General features: G+C 38.5%; 1 protein-coding gene across 2 annotated transcripts in view; it reads right to left on the bottom strand.

Moving 5' to 3' along the window:
• The window catches only part of LOC306868842 (retinoic acid receptor alpha-B), a 148,801-nt gene extending 133,239 nt beyond the window's left edge, over window positions 1-15,562 (bottom strand). Inside the window, exon 1 of one of the 2 annotated variants that reach the window (XM_079415243.1) lies at window positions 15,291-15,562. The gene's annotated coding sequence lies outside the window, so the exon portion shown is untranslated. Of the gene's footprint in view, window positions 1-4,363; window positions 4,737-15,290 lie in introns of those variants that run through there. The other variant, XM_079415244.1, reaches the window with a different exon arrangement.
• Between the last annotated feature and the right edge of the window lie 1,487 nt (window positions 15,563-17,049).

Genomic DNA, 17,049 nt, shown 5'->3' with positions numbered 1-17,049 from the left:
CTGTCAAAGTGAGGCGAGAAGGCCATAGCAGCTTGTCTAATTTACCTCCACCCATCGGTCTCCCGCTGCACAGCCCATGAGCAAGAGTCACTCGCTTCCCCGTCTGCTACGACATACTCACTATTCCTACATCAGAGACATGCCTAAAAGGAAAACGTCCGATCCTATTCCATTTATATGTCGTAAATGCCAGGGTTTGGTATATATATATATATATCAAGTAAAAACACAAAGCAAGTGTGTCACGGACTATGAGCGCATGTTTCTCATGAAATCATTCAGTCATTAGAAGTGAGCGTGTCCTCGGATTGCATTGCCCAAGGCTGCATGTGATGCCACTCATCAGGCAATGTGTTCAAAACAAAGTATGTTGCCTAGCTGAAAAGCATGTTTTACAAAGGAAACAGTGACTGACAGGAAATAAACACACCTACTTCCTGCTCTTTCCGAAGGTTTAGTCATCAATGTCTTGTCTTTGTTTGGGGATGTTTTAGTAACATTGTCGACATGTGAGCAAAGCCTGGGTGGCCTTTTCTTTCAAATATACAAATGGATGGGCAGACATAACATCTTTTATACATTTACCAGGACACAAGAAAGAAGGACATGTGGGACAAATTGTAAAAAAAATAAAATAAATAATAATAAAAAAAAACAAATTAATATATATATATATATATATATATATATATAAATTGTATTTATTTTATATATATTTTTGTTTTTTTATATAAATTAAAAATCATGTACTCTGTGGTGGGTTGACCAAAAGATTGATTGATTAATCTGTCTTAAAGTGGCCTTGAATATTAATTGGGCTGTTTTAGGCTCAGCTGACTAGGATCACCTGCTTCTCTTGGAGACATTTCCATAGGAAACGTTATTGAACTATTTTTAATTTGAGAACAAATTTATGGCACAAAAAGCTCAGATAAATAGCTCATCTGCATGTTTATGAGCTGGGTTTAAAGGGTTTTACCATGCTAACTGTCTAACAGCTAAAGCAAACTAGCTAATTAAATTTATTCTTTGCAGATAAAATATTTAAAAGCAAACAAACAAAAACTAAAACTAGTTGTATATCACGATTCACTCCTCCTATGTACAAAACATGCTATGACTGAGAACTTATTCTAAGGCAATAGGAAAACTTTGCAACACAAGTCAGCTAGTTATTTGTGTAGGGTGGCATAACAGTACTATGAAAACTTTGTTTTTGTATGATAAAAGCTTGTGGTTTCTTAATTGTAAGTCACTTTAAATAAACTTGTCTATGACTAGATGTAAATGAGGTGGGTAGATGGAAAAATGACTTGAAGGAGAACTGAAAAATAGGAACCTAGAAACTTGGGCAGAGGCAGAAATGCTGAATCTAGTCACAGTCCTCCACACCGACAAAAGAAAACATGTAAAGAATACACATGCGAGTAAAAATAGAGACAACGCCACTGGCAGGGTGCTAGAGGACAGGTTGTCTGTTTACCAAACAGACAGTGAAAGTCAGGTAGACTATGAAAAAAAAGAGAGGTGAAAATATCCCATTTCAAGAAAGGTCAGCCATTTTTATCATCCTTACATGACAATCCCTGCAACCCTAGAAAAAACCACTTTAGGTCACGAATCCCATTCTCACCTTCACCACATCGTAATGAACTGGGAACAAGAGAAGCAGGTCTAATGAAGCAGGTCTGCCAGGTCTCTGAGCAGGGTGAGCGACCTGATTGAGTCCCATAAAGATTAACATTTGTGACCAGAAAGAAGACAAAGCATGTCAAAGTACTGTGGGATGTTGTTTAGAGTTAAACCATGGGCAGAGGTAAACATCATCTGGACTACTTCTAGGAATTTTGTATGAAAAAAACTACAGAAAAAATGAAGAATAAAAAGATTCCAGTAAACTACTGTCAGCTTATCATTCCAGGTTTGAACCATCTTACTCAGTGCTGTATATATGGTGTTCACAGCAAGATTTCTGTTTCTTCTGTCATATGAACTCCTTATTTTCTTTACGATTATGGCGGTCAAAGTCATTTATTCGCAGATGCATGTTTTCTGATTTAAAAAAAAAAAAAAAAAAAAAAACTGTCAAAAGATCAGTATCAGTGACTCACACTCATCATGAGTAAATGGAAAAAAGCACTTGAGAACATTTTAGTAATGAGCAATATGAAAAATTAAATATCACATTCAAGAAAGGTTTGACCCTCAAGAAAAGTTTGTATAAATCAGTTTTATGGGTTTGCACTGGTTGACTATATTAAAAATAAAAATTCACTTGTTCATTGTAAACCTCAATACGTGTTTGTCTATACAAATCTGAAACCCAACAGCATCTCTCATTGTTTATTTGCCGACATGGATCATTATAATGAAGTTTGAACGGCAACTCAGAAACTTTCTTTTCATGAAAAGCTTTGTCAATCTACAAAAACAATGATAAACACACTTTGATCAAATATGGTAAATGAAAGCTCTATTATTATGTTTGTGTACATTTCTTTTAACTTTAAAACACAGAACAATGCAATGCATTGCAAAACACCTGTTAAAAATCAATACAGAAAAGTCCATTATGTTACATTGGGGTCTATTTTTACTTAACTTTCCTAAAGTGTGATTAAAATTTAATGTGATTAAAATTATAAAACAAAATCAGTTTGTCATATAAAGCAATTATATCTCTTCAGAAAACCTGGATTAAACCACTTGATTCGTATGGATTTCTTATACAATGTCTATTTGTAGCTTGAAAATTATGATTGCATAGACTTCAAATGGATGAACAATCTTTTTTGTGTTCCAAAAATGAACAAAAGTCTTACATGCTTGGATCGACACGAGGGTGAGTAAATGATGACAGATGTTTTGGGTGAACCAAGCCTTTAAAGACAGGGATCCAAAATATTTGATCATCAGTTCCATCAATTTACAATACTGTGGACAATTGTAAAATGATTAATGATAGAGTACGCTAAAAGGCGTTCAGGCGTTTCACTCATATCCAGAGGTGTGAAAATGCAGCCTTTTAAAAATCAGATTTCTGGAAAAAAATTGGCAATGACTTGGACATTAGACAGCACCCTGATTCAGTCAGCTTTGTGTTTCCCTCCCTGCTATTTTGGAACGACAGAGAACATTAGAGAGCCCTGATCGAAGGTTTGAGACAAACACCGCTGGAGGTGATACAGTGAGCATGCACATGCTTTCATGAGCGGAAAAATCAAAATGTCAAGCTTTGTGGCATATGTCTCTGCAGACGACAGGCATGAAAGTGGCAGGGCTTAAAGGAAGCAAATATCGTACCCATTCCTCTTTCTATTGCAGACAGATGGTTGAGGAACTTCCCATTTAACTGTGAAAACAGACCTAACCCAAAACACCTCGCTTCTTACACTATATGCCGTATAGTTTCAATGCATCACAAGCGTGACTCATTTCATCCTCATACTATTGCAGTTAAACGGATAGCACACTACAATATTAAATTTCCGTTATCATTTACTCACTTCTCATGTTGCTCTAAATTACTCTTATTCTTCCAAAGAACATATGAGATATTAGACAGCATGACAATCTCGGTCCCCATTCACTTTCACTGTAATGAAAGTGAATCATGACAGAGCCTCTTATAGCCTAACGTCTCTCTTTGTGTTTCACAGAGGAAAGAAAGTAATACAGCTTTCAAACAACATGTCAATGAGTATGTTTTCATTATTGTCATTTGAATTTTGGGTGCTCCTATCCCTTTAAATTGCAGCTTCGGCCAGTGAGCCCAGATATTGTGTTCAGTATTCAGATATTTATATTGGAGGTTGAACCAAATGCTCTTAAACTATTTCCAGCCGAGTTAATCCACGGAGGAAATCACTAACATAGAGGCATTTGTTGCTTTTGTTTGTGACCCAGTTAAATTCATTGTGCTATGGCACTTTACACGTAAATCGCGCTCAACATGTTATACATGCCTATATTAACAAACACATAACATGCATAGGACTTTTAAAAGCCAGAAAGAATAAATTGCTTGAATGAAGTCGACACGCGACGAAATTCAAGTCGCTCAGCTAGCGCAGCGTGGCGACGCTTGCATGAAAGACCTGCTGCTAGAGCTCTCAATGACACATTGCTCATTCAGGTGAGAGAACAATATAGCGCATTTTATTACGTAGCAGCCGCAGACCGGTCATTATTACCCCCGTATGCGGTTTCGTTCAAACTCAACAGCTTTACAGTTAAGTAGCACAAAGCATCTGAGCGCCGAAAGACGCGCCTATTCACTGCTTCACATCTGTCAAGACGCTATCAATGCGACTACCTGTCATCCTAGCAACTGTATTGTCACGTAAATAGAGAGCGCCAATACCTGTTGACTCCTCCTACCGCTGTGTTGGTTGGTGGAAGTTAATGCCCGAGACGCTTTAATTTCTCTCCCGAATGTGGTACTTCTCCGCCGGTGAGCTGTTCGGCGGAACGCGGAGAGGAGTTTCGCCTCGGCGGGAGGTAAATGTCCGCAACGACAGTTCAACGAAGCGAGAAAACTGATGTAGCCTACATTCGCTGGGCAGCGGAGGAATGATGCACTGCACAGAGCAGACAAGCAGCCATTGCGGTCACGTGTGAGCTGGTGAAACCGAACACCGGCCAGCCTACGCCGCCGTCTCCTCCCATTCTCCCCTTGCGCGCGCGGTGTCACTTCAGGGCACGAACATGAGCTCAGCTGGTGCCTGCCTTTATGTAACCGCAGCGCGTTATGCAGGAAGTTTAGTGTTTTTGCATTGGGGCATGGGCAAGGCTATGTTTCAGGTCACTGCTGGCTAGAAGAACAACATTTATAGACATCATCTAGAAGCTCTTGCAGAATTACACTGTAAAAATTAAAAGATAGGCCTACTAGAAGAACTATTTGTGTCACTGGGACTATTTGTGTCACTGGGGCACAAAACCAGTCATAACAAGGGTCAGTTTTTTTTTTTAAATTGAGATTTATACATCATCTGAAAGCTGAATAAATAAGTTTTCCATTGATGTTAGCACAATATTTGGCCTAGATACAAATAGGAGATAACTATTTGAAAATCTGGAATGTGAGGGTGTAAAAAAAAAATCAAAATATCGAGAAAATCGCCTTTAAAATTGTCCAAATGATGTCCTTAGCAATGCATATTACTAATCAAAAAGTAAGTTTTGATATATTTGCGGTAGGAAATTAAAAATATATCTTCACGGAACATCTTTTCCTAATATCCTAATGAATTTTGGCATAAAAGAAAAATTGATCATTTCGATAATTTGTTGGCTATTGCTACAAATATACCCGTGCAAATTAAGACTGGTTTTGTGGTCCAGGGTCACTGCAGGGTCATAGGCTTGAGGTTCACTGACAGAACTGAAATTCTAGGTGGGTCGGAAACATAGTAAAGAGAGACATGTGTCATGTTCCTGACAACTCAAGAACCGCCAAATATTTTGCATTGGAATTAGGCAAATAAAAACCTGCTGCATTTAAATGTAACAATTTGTGCTGTGGGTTTGAATACAAGTCAATGATAAAACTGCAATAGAAATGATCACACCTATGATTTTCAAAGTAAAAATTAGCATGTAAGTGGATTGAAGAGATCTGTCTATCAGAGGTTCTCAACCAGGCGACCAGGGCCCACTAGGGGGCCTCAAAATGATTTTAATATGAACCAAAATAACTAAAAATCAAGGTGCAGTATTTCTTGTTTTAATTCACCCTTTTAAGAACTGTATTGAAAAAGCCTAGTTTCTAGACCTGAAAAGGTCATGTAAATAATTGCATGGGCATTTTTATAGTGAATTTCCATTTTTTTCTAGATATGCCAAGCTCTTAAATATTTTGTGGGGTAGAAATTGTAAGTAAAATTTGTTTTTGTTTTTTTAAACTTTGTTCTTATATCCTGCATTGGAGTCAAAAGTTTGAGAACCACTGGTATATTTACACAAAGATCTTAATCTGAGTAATTCCTTATTGTTATTTTTGGCAATAATCAGACTACTTTTGTATACATGTAAATGTAGCCAATGAAACTGTCTACACTGGAAACGTTAATGGCAGTGATTCGACACATTCAGTTGACCGACATATCTAAAATATTTTGCACTGTGCATTGCTAGTTGCTATATTTGAATTGATTCCTGTGATTATTCCTCTTTATATGTATTAAATAACATTTGGTCCTTGAAAAAAAAGAACTCCGTTAAAAAAGAATGTCAGTTTTGTAGGTCTTGTAAACTCCTATCTATCTAAAATAAAAGTGTGTTGTTAAAACTATGATATAGTTAAAATTTTGATGGAATGGGGTATGAGGAACAAAACGGAATCCAAAATTTTATAGAGCAAGAACTCTATAAACACGATCAACAGTTCCTCCAGTAACAATAAATCATGTGGAAAAGGCTTTGAAACAAATAGAGGAAATATATTAAAGTTCCTTGAGTGCACAGTAGAATATTTGAGCCATCATAAGGTGCCTAGAAGTTCCACCAGTGTGTAAATCTGAAAAACCCTAAATGGTGCATTAAGTATCTTTTCATTTTTACAGTGTATACGGTAGTAGAGCACTCCAAAAGGATTCAAGCAACATTTGCATTGCTATCCTTTGTGGTCTCAGAACAGATGTGTCAACATAGTGATGTGCACTGTGTGAAAAACAACTGCAAGCACCATTGATCTTGTGATGATGCCTTGAATTTACACAAGCTCTGAACATCCACACTCTTATAGTATATGACCTTTCACCACTTTACTGTGATGACAAGGGCAAGGACACCGCATCAATGTTCCCAATGTCTTCCGATTTAATCTGTTTATTTATTTATTTACTTTTTTCACAGCAGGGAGGTGTCGTTAGTTTGTCTCCTCTCATCTTGTTTACATGAGGAGCAGCCTTTGCCTCTACTTGTTTGCTACTCATCATTGTGTACAATATTACTGCCCACTCTAAGTGACCCCACTTGGTATTCTTGCAGAGTGTGTTTGCAAATAGTACAACTGCTGAAAGAATGCCAAGACCTTTTGCCTATATGGCCCATCACCTTGCAAATGAGGGAACGTCCCATTAACAGAAGAGGAAAAATAAACTATCCTTTAGATGGAGTCACGTCACATTTTTTTTTTTTTTTAAAGTCAAGTTGAGCTTTATTGTCATTCCGCTACATGTTGGGACACAGGGACAAACACTATAAACCTATACACAACTAACCTACTGACAGATTTTAACTATAAGTATACTATATATAAATATTTACCCTATACAAACTAAAAAATAATAGATAAAAAATACGAACTATACATAAATACTGTACATGTGCAAAGAGAAACATTTTGAGTCAAGCAGCTGGTTGGGGAACAGTGCAGGATGATTTGTAGTGCATGAGCATGTAAACATACATATATTGCTGAGTCTTTTGTGGGATTGTGTACACGCAGCAGTGTGTGTAAAGTGTCTAGTGCACATAGAGGAGAGTGTGTTACTACAGGTGGTTTGTACAGGCCCACTCACCTGTGTGTAGCACACTTTGAATTGTACAAAAAAGTTCCATACAGTTTTTTCTTTTGTGTGGTAAGGTTTGGGGTGGGGGGTGGTCCATGTTTTAGGAGGTAGGGGTTTGCATGGGGTTTCAGAGGGGGGCGGGGTGGTTTGAGTTCAGGGCTCTCACAGCCTGGGGGAAAAAGCTGTTGAGCAGTCTGGCGGAGCTGGAAGAGACTGTGGGAGGGATGGGTGGAGTCCTTCACGATGCTGTTGGTTTTGCTGGAGCATCGTGTAAGGAAGATGTCCTGGATGGAGGGGAGAGGGGCACCGATGATCTTTGCAGCTGTGTTCACTGTCCGCTGGAGGGTCTTGCAGTTAGCAGCACTGCAGTTCCCGTACCAGACAGTGATGCAGCTGGTCAGCACACTCTCAATGTGTACACCCTGTAGAATGTGGTGAGGATGGGTGGAGGGAGACTTGCTCTTTTCAGTCGGCAGAGAAAGTGTAGGCGCTGTTGTGCCTTTTTGGAGAGTGACATGGTGTTGGTGGTCCAGCTGAGATCCTCTGTGATGTGCACCCCCAGGAATTTAGTGCTGCTGACTCTCTCCACAGTCGAGCTGTCGATGGTCAGTGGGGGGTGGTCAACGGAGTTTCTCCTGAAGTCCATCACAACCTCCTTTGTCTTCTCCACATTGAGGGACAGATTGTTAGTTTGCTTGGCCTAAGGGCTTCAATGGCTGTTCTAATTACTCATAATCCCTTTCTTCAACTTATGAAAAAATTAAATGTAAGACATTTGGGGGAAATCTGATTCTATATTTAGAAACACATCACATGTCTAAGGTTATATGGAGGCTTTAGAGAGCTCATATTTAGACAGGACAATCTCTCCAAAGAAAAAATTGATTTCAACCCTGATTTCAAGTCTTTAACCATAATTATGCAAAACATTATGGTTACAGTCTTGGTTAGATGTTTTGCAGTTTATATTGCTGTGTTACTTCATGTTATGAATTCTTCAGAAGTATAATGGAACTAAATATTGAAGCCTATGACGTTTCACCATTTCAAACAGGGGCCTTCAACCTTTGTCTAGGTTTTTAACTTCAGGTCTTTATCAAGAAAAGTCTTAAGATCCCTGTTTTAAATGGTTTCACCATATTCAGCACATAAAATTGAGCTTCGCATTTTAAACAGTCTATACAAACGTGTATATTATCATTTTAATGTAATTACTGTACATACAGTATGTACCTAAAGATGCATACAAAGACTCATTAAATTTATCAAAAATGACAAAGACTCCATAAAAATATTAAGCAGCATTATTAACAAAGACTATGGATATACAAAGACTGTTAATTCCTATTACTTATTAATGGGAGAAACTGCAACATGCAATATGGTGTAATAATCCCGTCCTTCTGAATAAAACAGCCAATTGCTGATTGGTAAAGTCAACATTTATGGGGCAGTTCATGTCAGATTTTGTTGCTGATATGAAATATGTAATTTAATTGCGAGTTCAGTAAGCAGTTTTTGAGATTTCAGGATTCCCCCTTTCATTTAGATAGGACTTGGTCTTGGATACCCGAAATAGCTATCCAGGGGCGTTGCAAATATTGCCGCAGAGTTAACAGACTATCCTTGAAAGATTCTTGAAAGATTTACCTTTAATAAACAACCCTTGCATACAATTGATAAGAGTGTTACATTGAAATGATCTGCTCAATGAAAGCACTGGTCTGATTTTGGCTCATTTTTCCGTACTGAATCTTTTTAACGTAAGAATTGTGAAATTAAGTGATCAGCCCTGAAATGAAATTTCCCGGGACTTGGGTTAAGTGAGCTTGTCATTTTTTGTCATTGTGTAACTGCACAAGGTTTTTTTTTCTATGGCCTTTGTATCCTATCTAGAGCGAACACCTAAAACCCCTCTGTGTTTTGACGGGTCACAAGAATTGGCCAGAGGAAATGAGCTGGGAACGCAAGCCTGTGAAGATCCTATCAGAGGGTGGGAAAGAGCTAGCGACGTTTAGCATCCCACCACTTCAAAGAGGACAGCCTTACTACTGATCCACACACACACTGGTTCACAAAGGCAGGCACAGATAGTCACGGATCTCCAAACGAGTACAGTCTTCTCTGCCATCCTCGCACCATCTCATCTAGAGCCTTTAAAAAGCTTTAACAAGTTTCATTTTCTGAAACGCGCTCTTTGAAAACTTCCAGCCCTGGATAGCAAAATCTGCTTCATGGGGTTTAGCCTGTCTGAAAGCATGTGGTAAGCCTTGTGGAATGTTTTAAATGACTCCCAGATGCGGGCAGTGAACTTACTTATGCCTTTAGCATCTATAGGCAGAGCAATCAGGTTTACTTTTATTTTAAGTGCATGTGTTAGCACACTTTTATGTCTCCTTTATTTTCTTTGCCAACCGTCAGTGATTGTAAGGCCTGATTCAAATCTTTGCCAGCTCTCTTTGATAACCTTAAATATATGTTAACAATACAGTCATTATATTTCATAGTGCTTATAGAAATTTTTTATATAAAAACATAAAAAATTATACTGAATTTTTCATTTATCAATCAACAGCAAGTTAAGCCAGGCATACAGACTGTTTAGTCACCGTAATACTTAACAGTTGTTGCTATTGATTTTATTACAATAATTATTCCTCTTTTATTAGACTATTTGTGCCATTTATTAGCTTTCAAACATGTCTAGAGTTGTTTTATTGGAGTATCAACACCCTTCATGTGTGAGTACTAGAGCTTGAGTATGATTATTGGTGCCTTCAGTTCAGAGAGAGGAAGTCTCGTGTTTGTGAATCTGCTGCTTGGGAGGGCGATCATATCGAAATGACTGATATCCTTTAAAGAAACGAACTTGATTGCCCTTTCTCTCGCCAACCCTCCACCTCCCTCCCTTTATGCGCTCATTCGCCTGCCAGAACAAAGCCATAGAATGAAGCCCATTAGGCAGACTGATAACAATAGACAACTAAGTGAATGGGGGAAAAGTTGAGGGGAAAAAAGGCAGAATGTAGGTCGGAGGTACTGCCATAAGATGAGGCAAGTAGAATTACTGAGACGTATTTTGAGGAGAGCAGAAAGAGGTGGGGTAGTTGGTTACTATATTATGAGCAGATTTCTTTGGTTTCTTGTACAATTACTGGTTGAGTTTTATTTGTATAGGGATTTTCATAGTGCATGTTGTTATTCGTACTCCCAGACAAGGAAGAAGCCTAGAAGTCTCAGATTTCTTAAGGCTAAGCGAACACATTATTCCTTGTGTAGACATATTTCTTATTGAAGCATGAAGTTAGGGTATGGACATGGCTTCGCAACGCAGAAGAGGTGAAAGTGTTGGGATAATGGGTGGCCGAGGCTGAATTTGAGTAATGATTAGGAACCTCAGGATGCAAGTGTGGCTATATGGAGACTTTTATTGTTTTTGAGATATCTTGCATACCTGTTGATTGCCTTCACCTGCACTGTATTAACGTTAAAATGTTTGGGATTGGTAAGGTTTTTAATGCTGTTGAAAGAAGTCTCTTATACTTTGATAAAAAGTACAGCAAAAACTATAATATTGTGAAATATTATTACAAATTAAAATAACAGTTGTGCATTTGTTTGATCAAAAATACATTCAGTAAATACATAAAAAATACATAGGCTAAATGTAATTTTATGGAGTGTGAATTACTCCAGCCTTCAGTATCACGTGATCCTTCAGAAATCATTCTAATATGCTGATTTGCTGCTCAAGAAATGCTTCTTTTGTGCTGCTCTTCTTGTGTAAGAGTTGTGCTGCTTAATATTTTTGTGGAAAATGTGATAATGTTTTGGGGTTTTTTCCCCAGGATTCTTAGGGTGCTTTCACACTTGGTTCAATTGTGGGAGTCAATTTCTGCAAGCAGAAATGAGATATAATAAATTCTCTCTGCTGCATCGCGTCAGTCGCGTTTTCAGGAAAGTGAGTGAGTAAACACAAAATTCAGTTCATACGCCATTAATAGCGGTTCACTTCCGTGATTTAGTACGATGGCGTTCACATCACAAGCAAACAGTACCGGAGTTACCCCACACACCACCCCTTTTATAGGCGGACTCTGGTACGGTTCGTGGGAGGTGCGCACCCGAGGTTTCTCAGCAGCGGAAGTCATCATAGTTGGATTAACTTCAAGAGCAGTGAATGGGAGGCAGGCCCAGCTCCAGAATCAAATCACTCATGGTGCCTCTTAAATTAGTGAGGGTGCTTTAACCTTAATATATAGGCTATTTAAAGGTTTTAGTGGCATCCATTGCTATTGCAAAAAGAATACTCCGTTAATCACTAAAAAGCTGTCACTCATCTTCACCGCGATCTCACGAAGTTACGTTATTTTCAACAAAGTTCTCTACGTTGCACAATGAATCTCTTATTTACATTGTTATAATGAGATGATTCGTGCTGAACACAAAGCCTGCAAAAACTCTGGCGCGGTGAGTGGATTCTGAAATGCCTCCGATTGACTGTTGCGTATGAGAAATCAACAGACATGTCTATGATTGGCTATTGCTCAATGCTGCAAAACACGTTGAAATAGAATCCGATGTCCAGAGCGCAAACCATAACTCACTGGATAGTTTGCCAAATCTGCAATGAAATGCCATTATTACAGCTTTAACTGAGAGTGCTATTGATTTCGTTTGACCCCCGTTGAACCGGGCCTGATGGGAGAGTACCACAAATATATTTTTTTGCATTCCCATTTGCTCAAATAACAAAAGAAAAATTACACAATAGTGTTTTCATGACTTTCAAAAAAAGGTAAAAAAAAAACTGAGAGAGACCGATAACAGCAGTCAGAAGAGAGAACGATGTCAAATTTACTGTAGACGCTGCATTAGAAACAAATTAACTAGTTTTTTGTAATTTGATGCAAATGTGATAATACAAATTATAGTGTTATAAATGTACAGACATAAAAAAAAAAAAAATGATATGAGCGTTAAACGCTCATCACAGTCTTGTGAAAAGGGTCCATTATACAAACCGAACTTTGATGTCAAAGGAACCCCGTGTACTGTCACTTTTAATAGTGTATCCTTGCTCAATAAAACTATTAATCCCATGACTGTTTAATGGGACTGTAAATAAATAAATAGGCTAAATAAATAAAGAGTTATAGTATATAAACTTATTTTCTACAAATTCTTTATGATAGTTTCTAAATGTTTCCAGGCTACTGTTTGACGGACAAGAAACTCTCAATCCATCCTCTCTTCACAGGGAAACTAATCTGTTGAAATATATCCGCATTAGGCACAGTGCTTCTCAGAGGCAGTGAGTGAATGGCACCATGAGCCGGTGGAGAGGACAGAGCCCAGTGATGACAGGGATAATGATGGGTGATGAATGTGCAGACAGGGCACACATGGAGGACAGACAAATGAATTATTCACTTCACTTACCACTTCCTACATTGTCTTCTTCATGTGCTCTCTGAACATCCGCTGACCCAAATTCACAACAACAAAGTTGCCCAAAACATACTGGATCAATGTGTTGTTGTTATTTACCTGATTCATATTCATAACTTTTTGTCATCACTCAAACCTCTTTTAGTTCATTTTTTAGTTCATTGGTAACAAGATCATAGATAGATGATAGAGCCGCTAATATAGAACCAGCCACAACAGGCCCGAAAAAAAGAAGCTGCCTGCTCCAGTTGGTGCGTAACAAGCCCTCTCTGCCTGTACACAAACACACATTCACAAGCTCAATAAAACCGAACCTCTCTGTAAACGGCAATTAAAATCCTGGGCACTAATTAGGTGGAAATGGATGCTTGTTAAAAGACAACAAGTTCAGGAAGTAGACTCAACATGGCGACCGTTTTACTTACCCCCTGTTCACTTCTGCCAGTTCCCATCACAGGTTTTCTTTACACATTAGCAACTGATACGCTTTACAAACATGTCAACATGTTTGGAGCACACGTCAGGCAGAGGTTCTTGTTTTTACCGCTTTTCTTGTTTGTGATGTGGATAATCTGCTGATCCGTTTTTTTTTAAATTGGTTATTGATCACATCATTGAGCCTTAGAGAAGGCCCAGGAAAAACAAGGACCTTTGCTGCCTCAATTACTGTGCAGAGAGAGAGCACTGTGCTGCTCATTTTTATTGTTTTGGTGTACATGGGTTCAGCTGATGGCAAATGTACAAATACATGACATTTGACAATGAATGAATGATGCATTTATATAGCGCTTCATCATGGGAGGGGTCTCTCCTCAACCACCACCAGTGTGCAGCATACACTTGGATGATGCAACGGCAGCCACAGTACAACGGCACCAGTAAACTCACCACACACCAGCTACAGGTGGAGAGGAGAGAGAGATAGAGCCAATCAAGTGTATGGGGATTATGAGAAGGCCATGATTGACAAGGGCCAGTAGAGGGAATTTGGCCAGGACACCGGGGTTACACCCCTACTCTTTACAAGAAGTGCCATGGGATTTTTTTTTAAAGACGGTGCTCATTTTGACAGCATAGTGTCCCCATCACTGTACTGGGGTGTTAGGACTCTCACAGACCACAGGGTGAGCACCTCCTGCTGGCCTCACTAACACCTCTTCCAACAGCAACCTAGTTTTCAACGGAGGTCTCCCATCCAGGTACTGACCAGGCTCAACCCTGCTTAGCTTCAGTGGGCAACCGGTCTTGGGCTGCAGGGTGATATGGCTGTGTATAATATAGTACTCTAACAAAAAGTACCAGAGTATTACCATGTTTGCATTGCACCGTACTCTACTGCTACAGGTATGCCTTTTTGACATTATGATACCATAGCATAACACAATGTTTTATGGCATCTACCTTGCTAATACCATGTTTTGTGATGTACTATGATAGTACCAGGACATCATTTGAAGTATCATGGACTACCATGTAAATATAGCTATCATCCAGAACCATGATATTACCATAGTAAGATAAAATTCATTCTGTAACAAGCACCACAAATAAACACCAACTTCACTATATAAGCCACATGAGAGATACTACGAGAGGTTGGCTGAATTCTGTACATGTTCTATACATATTCTCACATTTGTTACTGTACTCAGGCCACTCAACTTCATTTGTGCTTTCTCTGTGTGTATATGCAAACAGTAACATTTTTCAGATATTAAGCCATTTTAGATTAAGATAAAAGATTAAGAGATGTTGTATACTGATATATTACATATGATGCAGTTTGGTCAAAAAAAAAAAAAAAAAAAACGTTGCACAACAAATTAATTTTAAATATATTTTAAACTTTCTACATTGGTCCAAACTGCGCAAAAAAAAAAAATTACAAAACAAATTCCTCCGAATTTTTTGTCTTTCACTTTCTACATTGGTCCAAATTGCAAAATAAATAAATAAATAGTTACACCACAAATTCATTTGAGTTTTTTATGTCTTTCACTTTCTAAATAAAGATGTTCCCACATACTCCTGCCTCTTCCCCGTTTCTTTTTTCTTTCCTGAAAGAGTCCTCCTGTGTCCATTTTAGGACACGGAGCCCACTGGTGCGTGAAGGCTAGCTGTCGCTTCACATTACAGTGAGCAGGCATTGAGCAGGAGCCCCTCACAAAACATACATCCTCTCCACCAGAGGTCCTGAAAATGTATCTATGCGAGAGGAAACTGTAACACTCTAGATTTTTTTTCTTTAAATAGCACACTGCCTACAAGCGCCACATAGACTACTGTAATATTTATTGTAGATTTGATCTGATTTTTTCTTACCTGAAGAGAGAACGACACTGTAAAGTCTTCTTAAAGATTCATACATCCACAATACTTCATATGCAGATATCGCCAGCATACAAAAGCATAACCACTCGATATGAAAAGGCAGGTCACTGGGTAACATTCACCCGTCAGTTCATGCCACCGCAAAAAACTAAACTAAAGAACACAAGCGCACACGTACACACACATATGCTCAAAACCTCAGCCCACTTCTCACTGTCTCTCACGCAATGCTCTTCGCCAAGGGCTTCCTGTTCCCCTTGCTCTTGTTTATTTGGTGCCCAAGCGCTATCATCAACACCTCCTGAAATGAGAAGTGAAACAGAGGTCACCTTAGGCCATTCTAAGAGCACAGACATGCCCACAACTAATTTGTGTTAGAAAAATGAATGAATCTGATCCAAAGTTTTAGATTTCTGCTCTAACATAAAGTTGAATTATGCAACACACTGTCATGTTATCAGAGCATGTACATTTAGCATGTGCAAGTATTAGGCTAGTATTATGTCTCCTGAGATACAAATGTGTCTTAAAGACCCGTTGAAATCACTTGACAAATCTTTATTTCCTGTGTTTATGTACTTCCTGTTGCAACCTTTGTTTAGAAAGTGACACCATGATTTGCTACTTACTAGTTGCTAGGTGATAATATGGGGAGGGGCATTCTTATTCCAGAGAGCATTTGATTGGACAAAAATCTGGATGAGTCATCAGTATTTTTAGTTTTTCTAGGAGAAAGACTGCAAAATATATATGTATATGTACTGAAAGTGACTTTAGGTGCTTCGATAGCTGGAGAAAAACAAAGACAGCAGCGAAACTGAATATAGTAAAAACAGATTTTATGTTCACATTGAAGCAATAACATACACTGCTGTGCAAAGCTAATTTTTCAGCAGTCGTTACTCCAGTCTTCAGTGTCACATGATCCTTCAGAAATCATTCTAATATACTGATTTGTGCTGCTTTGTGTGTGTGTGGAAATAATTAACATTTTTGTCAGGATTCTCTGATAAACACAAAGTTCAAAACAATAGCATTTAGTTATTTAAAATAGAAATCATATGTAAAATTATACATATCTTGCTTTTAATCAATTCAATGCACCCTTGCAAATTTACTGACCTAAAATGTTTGAACAGTAGTGTATATGTAGAACCAGTACCAGCTACCAATCTCCAGAGCTGAAGAAATTAAACCAAGAAATAAAAATCTAGTGTGTTCATCTTATGTATTGCACCATTTAAGCACAGCATGCAGCAACACCCACTAATATGAACATATCACATGGCATACAGCACAACTGCATAAGGAACTGAACGTCGACGTGTTTATACTGCTGAAAATATAATGGAAACAACAAGCTCAATGCAAAGGAAAGAGACAAAAAACACAGTCCTGAGCAAATATACTCAAATACATCCACTCTCCTGCAGACTACACCTGCACTCATACACCCTCTGCGTTCAAAGATACATACAAAACAACTCAAATAAACCCCAACCTCCCATTCAAATGGATATTGTGTTGTCTAAGCCTATGTGTTTCAGCATACACACACCCTTGAGTTGTCCGCCTCGATAAATATAATTAACCTCAAGCCATCCCAGTGCAGCTCTGAATTGATCAGAGCAGGCAGAGCTGCAGCAGGGCCTGTCAGCACCAGGCATAATCAATACACCTTATCGATCCTACACGCGGTGAGAGTCTGTGTGTCAGCGTGCATATGTGAGGGATCACGCTGCATCTGCTT

Source organism: Barbus barbus, assembly GCF_936440315.1.
Source record: "Barbus barbus genome assembly, chromosome: 4".
Classification (NCBI taxonomy): Eukaryota; Metazoa; Chordata; class Actinopteri; order Cypriniformes; family Cyprinidae; genus Barbus; species Barbus barbus.
This window is presented reverse-complemented; position numbering and strand designations above follow the sequence as displayed.